Below are 8,573 nucleotides of genomic sequence, written 5' to 3' on the forward strand. Positions count from 1 at the left end.
CCCGAGGAATGTTTATATGTTAATGTTGTATGCTTATGTTTATGTGTATTATTTGATATGCTCATATGTATATCGAGCTGTGCTCGATGCCGAATATGGTTCGATGCCGGGCGGGCCCTGATGTCGGGCGAGCCCCGATGCCGGGAAAGCTGATGCCGGGCATGGCCCAATGTAGAAGGGGCGGGACCCATGATATGTTTATGTGATATGTGTATGGTATGTGGTAGTTTGGGGAGACTCACTAAGCTTCGTGCTTACAGTTTTCAGTTTTGGTTTCAGGTACTTCCGGTAGCAAGGGGAAGAGCTCGGGATGACTGCAGTGCACACACCATTCATTCAGCCTGGGATGTTTATGATGGGTTTTGAGAACAATAACAATCCTATGGTGCACATACAACCCTAATGCTTTGGATCTAAGTTTTCTCAAGTTATACATGCAATTTTCATTTATCCAAAGCATGGACCCTAACTAGCATACAATTTTTAGATTTGCAAAATAAAACAAGTTAGATGAATACCTCTTTGTTGTAGCTTGTAGAACTTGGCCTTTCAAGAGCTTAGTACCTCAAATGTGATACCTCAAATAAGTCACAAACACCAAAAACAATGGAGGAGTATGAGAGAGAGGCTAGGAGGCACCAAAAATCAGCTAGGGTTCTTCTTGGAAGTCTTGGGGCCGATTTTGGGAGTGCTAGGGGTTACATTTATAGTGTGGAATTCCTAGGGTTTTAACTTGTAAACCCTAATTCATTTCCTTAGCCCTTTAATCCAATAACCCATATGATAGGCCCTTTGGACTAAATCTTTATGAACTCTCACATAGATTTAGTCCATCCCTAATCAACATGGATCATTAGCCCAAACTATATGTGTTACTGATTTACCTAATCAGTCCCCGTTAATTTAATCAGTCTCTTTTGATCACTAAATTAATTCCAAATTAATTCCTGATCAGTACCAATTAAAAACATGATTTCTCAATTTATATATTATTCTTATAATATATTAATAAATCACAAATAACCTCTTTCTCCAGCAGACGACGGAGACGGTGACGGAGATCAGCGCTATGTTCAGGGAGAGGGCTCTTCTTTTTCCACAGTATGTGGCGGACGAGGAAATGAAAAGGCCCGATACCATGAGATGTTGAGGAGTGACATACGATAGTTTGTGAGCCATTCCAGCTGCAAGACGCTGGAAGATATGATTGTGAGAGCTCGTGAAAGGGAGTTAGACTTGGAGATGGAGAAGAAGAGGAAGCACAAGGGGGTTCATTCAGGGAGTGCGGGTAAGAAGCCCAAGGTATCAGATCACGATCGAGGAGCCAACATGGCCGCACCCCCTGTGGCAAGTGCGGTAAGATGCACGAGGGGGCGTGCAAGGCGGGGAGTTCGGGCTGCTTCAAGTGCGGCCGAACTGGTCATATGAGCAGGGATTGTACTGCTACTACCACCACCACTGCAGTATCATATCTGATTTGCTTCTAATGCAATTAGAGGGGACACAAGCGGTTCCAATGCCCGAGTTTAGCCGCAACAGGACAGGTGGCGGTACCCGCTCCTGCCACTTTGAGGATTACAGATAGCCGTCACAACGAGGAGCAGGGCTTTTCAGCTGACTGCAGAGGAGGAATGTGCAACTCCCGATGTTGTGACTAGTATGCATCCTCTCCTTATCTCTTTATTTATATTGAATGTCACTCATGTTTATGTGTTTTGATATAGGATTGTTCTTAGTGAACGCTATATCTGCCTTGGTTTTGTTCGATTCGGGGGCTACCCGATCTTTTGTGTCGCTCGCACTTAGCAAGCGATTTGTTGGAGCTCCGGGGGATCTAGAATGCCCACGTCATGTAGAGATAGCGGATGATAGGACCGTTCAGGTTGCGAGGGTTCATCGTGGATGTACACTGCAGTTGTTCGATGAGCAGTTTTAAGTAGATTTGGTCCCTATTCCCCTACGAGGGAATAAGGTTATCGTGGGTATGGACTGGTTGAGCCCTAATGGGGCGGTGATCGATTGCGAGCAGCAGCTACTGAGAGTTCGGACTCCTGGTGGGGGAGGGTTAGTGATTCAGGGCGAGAGGCTGCAGGATGGACCGACTTTATGTTCAGCAGCGAGAGCTACACACTACCTTCAGCAGGGTTGCGCAGGTTATGGCACCTATGTTATGGATACCCGGGATAAGGGTAAGGAGACAGTGCACGATGTACCGATCGTATGGGAGTACCCGGATGTGTTCCTAGAGGATTTTCCTGGGGTACCTCCAGAGAGGAAGGTAGAGTTCAGGATTGACCTAGTTCCTGGTGTGGCTCCGATAGCCAAGGCACCGTATCGGTTGGCTCCTATTGAGATGCAGGAGTTGTCTACATAGCTGCATGAGCTGTTAGACAAGGGATTTATCAGGCCGAGCAGTTCACCATGGGAAGCCCTGATCTTGTTTGTGAAGAAGAAGGACGGGTCACATCGGATGTGTATAGATTACCGGGAGCTGAACAAGGTAACGGTGAAGAACCGTTATCCTCTCCCGAGGATTGATGATTTGTTTGAACAGCTTCTGGGAGCATCTTGGTTCTCCAGGATTGACCTGCGATCAGGTTATCACCAGATGCGAGTCATAAACGACGATGTGCAAAAGACAGCTTTTAGGACTCACTATGGTCATTATGAGTTCGTGGTGATGTCATTTGGGCTCACCAATGATCCTGCCGCGTTCATGGATCTCATGAAACGCGTGTGCAGATCGATGCTGGACCGGTCTGTGATAGTCTTCAAAGATGATATATTGGTTTACTCCAAGACTCAAGAGCAGCACGAGGAGCACCTGAGGGAGGTGCTGGAGACTCTGAGGAGGGAGAGACTTTTCACAAAGTTCTCCAAGTATGAGTTCTGGTTGCGCGGGGTGCAGTTTCTGGGGCACCTTGTCAACCAGAAGGGTATTCTACTCGATCCGGCCAAGATAGAGGCCATGATGCAGTGGGAGGTTCCGAGGTCTCCAACTGAGATTCGGAGTTTTCTTGGTCTGGCGGGTTATTATCGAAGATTCATTCAGGATTTCTTCAAGATCACTGTTCCTTTGACCCGACTGACCAAGAAGTCGGTAACATTCCGCTGGAGGCCTGGGCAGCAGACAACCTTCGAGACTCTCAGACAATGGTTGTGCGAGGCACCGATTTTGACCCTGTCGGAGGGCGTGGATGATTTCATGGTTTACTGTGATGCTTCGATCACGGGCATGGGTGCAGTGTTGATGAAACGATGTCACGTTATAGCATACGCTTCGAGGTAGTTGATGCCTCACGAGGCGAACTATCCGACGCACGATTTAGAGCTGGGGGCTGTGGTTTTCACCCTCAAGATTTGGCAACATTACCTCTATGGGGTTCGTTGTACCATTTACATGGACCACAAGAGCTTGAGGTACCTCATGGATCAGCCGAATCTGAACATGAGGCAGCATCGATGGTTAGACGTGGTGAAGGACTATGACTGTGAGATCCTTTACCACCCGGGCAAGGCCAACGTGGTGGCCGATGCCCTGAGCCACAAGGCGGTAGCGGCTCCGATACGAGATATTTGTCTGAGGATGACAGTGATTACCCCGTTACTGGAGCAGATCCGAGAGGCGCATGTCGAGGGTATGAAGGAGGAGCGCCGGAAGTGTGAACGGATCATAGGCCAGGTGGCCTCATTTGATTATGACATCCGTGGGTTGTTGACCCTGCATATGAGGGTCTGGGTTCCTTACTGGGGAGGTGTACGGCAGGTGCTGATGGAGGAGGCCAACAAGTCTAGGTTCTCCATCCATCCCGTGGCGACGAAGATGTATCGGGATCTTCGCCCTGATTATTGGTGGTCTGCATGAAGCAGGACGTAGCATGGTTCGTAGAGCGGTGCTTGACTTGCAAGAAAGTTAAGGCCAAGCACCAACGACCTCACGGAAAGATGCAGCCATTGGAGATTTCCGTGTGGAAATGGGAAGATATCACTATGGATTTCATCACAAAGCTTCCCAGGACCGCACGTGGAGTGGATTCGATATGGGTCATCGTGGATCGGCTGACCAAGAGTGCTCATTCCATCCTGATCCAGGAGGCATATCAGCTGATAAGGTAGCCTAGACTTATGTACGAGAGGTGGTGGCACGTCATGGAGTTCCAGTGTCGGTTATGTCAGACCGGGATGTCCGTTTTACTTCCAGATTTTGGAAGCGGTTTCACGACGAGATGGGTACTCGTCTTCATTTCAGTACCGCTTTCCACCCTTAGACAGATGGTTAGAGTGAGAGGACGATTCAGACTCTCGAGGACATGCTGCGTGCATGTGTATTGGATTTCGGTGGCATTTGGGATACATATCTTCCGTTAGCGGAATTTTCATATAACAACAGTTACCATGCGAGCATAGACCGACCTCCCTTTGAGATGCTCTATGGGAGGAAGTGTAGGACCCCTATTTTTTGGGGTGAGGTTGGTCAGAGAGTCATGGGGAGTACCGAAGTGGTACTCAAGACCACTGAGATGATACAGCAGGTCCGGAGCAGGCTCTAGACTGCTCAGAGTCGGCAAAAGAGTTATGCCGACAAGCGCCGATCAGACCAAGAGTTCCAGGTGGGGGATATGGTTCTCCTGAAGGTGTCACCTTGGAAAGGTGTCATCCGATTTAGGAAGCAGGGAAAGCTGGGCTCCATGTACATTGGTTCGTTCAGGGTTTTGGCCCGGGTGGTCCGGGTTGCGTATCGGCTGGATCTGCCAGCCGATCTCGGTCAGATCCACAACACATTTCATGTCTCTTAGCTACAGAAGTGCTTAGTGGATGATTATGTAGTTGTGCCTTTAGAGGACATTCAGGTGGACGACCGCCTGAATTACATTGAGAGACCCATTGCAATTCTAGACCGGAAGACAAAAACCTTGAGGAACAAGGTGGTACAACTAGTGAAGGTGCAGTGGCAGCACCGAAAGGGCCCTGAGTGGACTTGGGAGCCAGAGGAGGAGATGAGGGAGCACTACCCAGAGTTATTCGAGGCAACAGACTTCGAGGATGAAGTTTGAGACAAGTGGGGGAGAATTGTAACACCGGGTTCCTGGTATGTATTTAAATTAAAATTTATTCACTTTAATAGAGAAACTCGACGAGTTGGGACCCCCAAATTCGTCGAGTAAAGGCCAGTAGAGGCGCGAGTTTTAAGCAGTCTACTCGACGAGTTGAGAGCCCTAACTCGAGGAATAGGACTGCCAGAGTGAAACCCTAATCTCAGGGTTTTGCACCCTATTTAAGCACCTTAACCCCCACCTCACAGCCTCATTTCCAGCCTCCAAGTCCCAAAACCCTAATCCACGAAACCCTTGTGCTTTGTATGAGCTTGTGAGTTGTTCTTGAGTGAATATTGTATGTTTTGAAGCTTGTTGAAGAAGGAGGAGCTTGGGGATTTAAGAAGAGGCTAGTAGATCAAGAACCATCGTCTCATCCTCTTCATTTTCTGGTAAACAAGTCTCAAACTTTCTTAGTAACTTCTTAGATTTACTTATGGTCACTTTTATGGGGTTTTTGGTCCAAGAAGCTTGATCTTTGGGACATGGATGCCCTAAGTGGTTATACCTCCAGATTTAGGACCTTGAAGGGCTCTCATGACATAAAGGTGCAAACTTTGTGTCCATGGAAGCCCCATGCAAGCTATAAGTTGTCATTTTGGCCCTTTATGCTACAAAAGGCCATGCATGGGAGGAAAGTTAGGAGCTTTACCTGTTATTGCAGTGCTTAGAGTCTAGATCTCAGTGAATAGGCCTTAGTTTGAAGTATTGGTGGCTTATAGACCAAGATCTAGGTCCTAAGGAGTAAGGGTTTGAGTTAAAACCATAATATGAGGGTATTAACGGGTAAAGTTGGAAAGTTTACCCTTAAAAGGATGTTTTCAGAGTATGTGTGAAGTTTGGGGCTTAGATCTAAAGCATAGGAGCTTAATCCGTTAAGATGAAGCAACAGACAGAGGAAATCGATGAGTTCGTGTAGGAACTCGACGAGTTGGATCGGTTTGCCCCGATTCTGTAGAGGACATAACTCGACGAGTTAACTCGGTTTATCACGATTCTGAGTAGCATGGGAACTCGACGAGTTAGGAGATAACTTGACGAGCTGAGTCAACTGGGGCTTGACCTTGACTTTGACTAGACTTTGAATTTGACCAAGGTTGACCCGTGAATGGGTTTTGAGTATGAAACGGTATCTAAGAGATTGTTATGTATAGGGCGTGAGTAGAGCCGGTTGCAGGAGCAGAGACATTCATCTATTTCATCGACATTTGAGGTAAGTTTTCTCCTGTAGGTACGAGTCTAAAGCACCAATGCCGGCCCGTTTAGATGTTAGTAGTTCTGGGCTATGGTCCGATGCCGGGCGGGGCCCGATGTAAATTATATGTTTCCGGATCTCGATCCGATACCGGGGCGGTCCCGATGAATGCTTGTATGCTTGATGTCTTTGTGTTTCTTGCATGTGTTTGTATTTGTATGTTTTCGGACTTCGGTCTGATACCGGGGCGGTACCCAAGGAATGTTTGTATGTTTCCGAACTACGGTCCGATGCCGGGGCGGTTCTCGAGGAATGTTAGTATGCTTCCGGGACTCGGTCCGATGCTGGGCGGGGCCCGAGGAATGTTTATATGTTAATGTTATATGCTTATGTTTATGTGTATTATTTGATATGCTCATATGTATGCCGAGCTATGCTCGATGCCGGGTAGGGCCCGATGCCGTATATGGTTCGATGCCGGGTGGGGCCGGATGCCGGGAATGCCGATGTCGGGCATGGCCCGGTGTAGCAGGGGCGGGGCCGTGATATGTTTATGTTGTATGTGTATGGTATGTGGTAGTTTGGGGAGACTCACTAAGCTTCGTGCTTACAGTTTTCAGTTTTGGTTTCAGGTACTTCCGGTAGCCTGGGGAAGAGCTCGGGATGACTGCAGTGCACACACCATTCGTTCAGCCTGGGATGTTTATACTCTGATATATTTGATAGATGTGATGATATTTTGAGATACACGACTTATGATTTTTGTATGATGAATGATATTTATGGTCTTATTAATGATTTTAAATTAAATTTTTAAACTGTATTTTTGGGATGTTTCACACATCCTATCATCACAACTCTACGTACCTAAGTCAGAACCCACATCCGACCAGGCGTTCGGGTCATACTCCGAAACCCTCATCAAACAAGAACAGGCAGGGAGGCTCTAACATAGCCCTCGACCTGGATTCATCGAAAAAACTGCTCTGCATAACAAGAAGATGCCGACCAGCTGCTGGGAGTTCCCTGAACTCCCACTTATACCACCTCAATCTAAATGGCCACTTGGGTCATCTCTGTTCCTGACGAAGATGAGAAACTTGCCCTAGTTCCACTCCCGATACAATTCCCGAAATTTCTGATCGAATTCTCCCCCACTTGGATTCGACGAAGCTCTTTCATCCCATAAGTCTGATGGATTCCCAACCATCGAACCTCATATATCGTGAACTGTCTATGCCATGCGCTTATCAAAACTAGCGTTCCATTACTAGCTAATCTTAACGATTGCCCAATTCTTGGAATCCGAAAGAATACTCTTGAGACCTTAACCAATCTGATGATCCAAATCACCTCCCATGATACCGTACCAATTCCTCGAGTTCTTATGCTTGTGGCTAAGAACCATAACCCTTTCCATGCACTGACGAACCTCTACTCTAATTTCTATCCTCAAGGAATCATTGAACTCTAACCGACTTCAGTCCATGCGAAGATACGATTCCGTCTGACACATCCAATGATTAACCAACTCACGCAACTGACACCACCATCTTCATGCTACCAGTCCTTTCCTAGCAACGATAGTGCCTTGAACTCCAAAGTTCTTCCTTAGGCAAATGTCGTTCGTACCCGAACAGATGATAGAACCACTGAACCCTGGCTTCACTGGAGAACTACCCCGCTAATTCCTGACCAAAGATCCTCCAAGCAATACTCCTGAATGGATCCCGACAAAAACCCGGAACGATAACGGTTTACGCGGAACCCACTCCGCAAGATACGTCCATCTGTAGGTTCACCAAAGGACTTCTCGGCATGCATAATGGCATATAACAATCCTTGATAACCCAGACTATAGCAGAGAACCGACCCGAGATCTAACTTGTTCAAACTCAATCAAAATTCCAAAGTGATACAATTTCCCGATATCCATCTTGAAGTGGTAGAAGATAACATACCCGCAAACATCTGAAGGAATCCTGACCACCTCATCCTGAGTTACCTCGACCATCCTGAGGACTTGGTGCAACACCCCCTTCTGATCCCAATGACAGGAACTAACAGTAGGATCCTCCTTTCTGAAGGATTTTAGGGATCCACAAGCTTTGGGTTCCAGATGAGCCCCTAACTGCCCTTCTACAATCTCGGCCCGAAAGGCCCCGTTACAACTATCGAGAGCTGCAAAACCCTTCCTTGGCTGAACGAAAGACCACTGAGGTCCATTCCAAAACTCTACGAGTAATCTCCGATGAGATGAACTCCCTCGATTGCTCATCGATTGG

This window comes from Lactuca virosa, chromosome 2, assembly GCF_052849685.1.
Source record: "Lactuca virosa cultivar CGN04683 chromosome 2, Lactuca_virosa_CGN04683_v6, whole genome shotgun sequence".
Classification (NCBI taxonomy): Eukaryota; Viridiplantae; Streptophyta; class Magnoliopsida; order Asterales; family Asteraceae; genus Lactuca; species Lactuca virosa.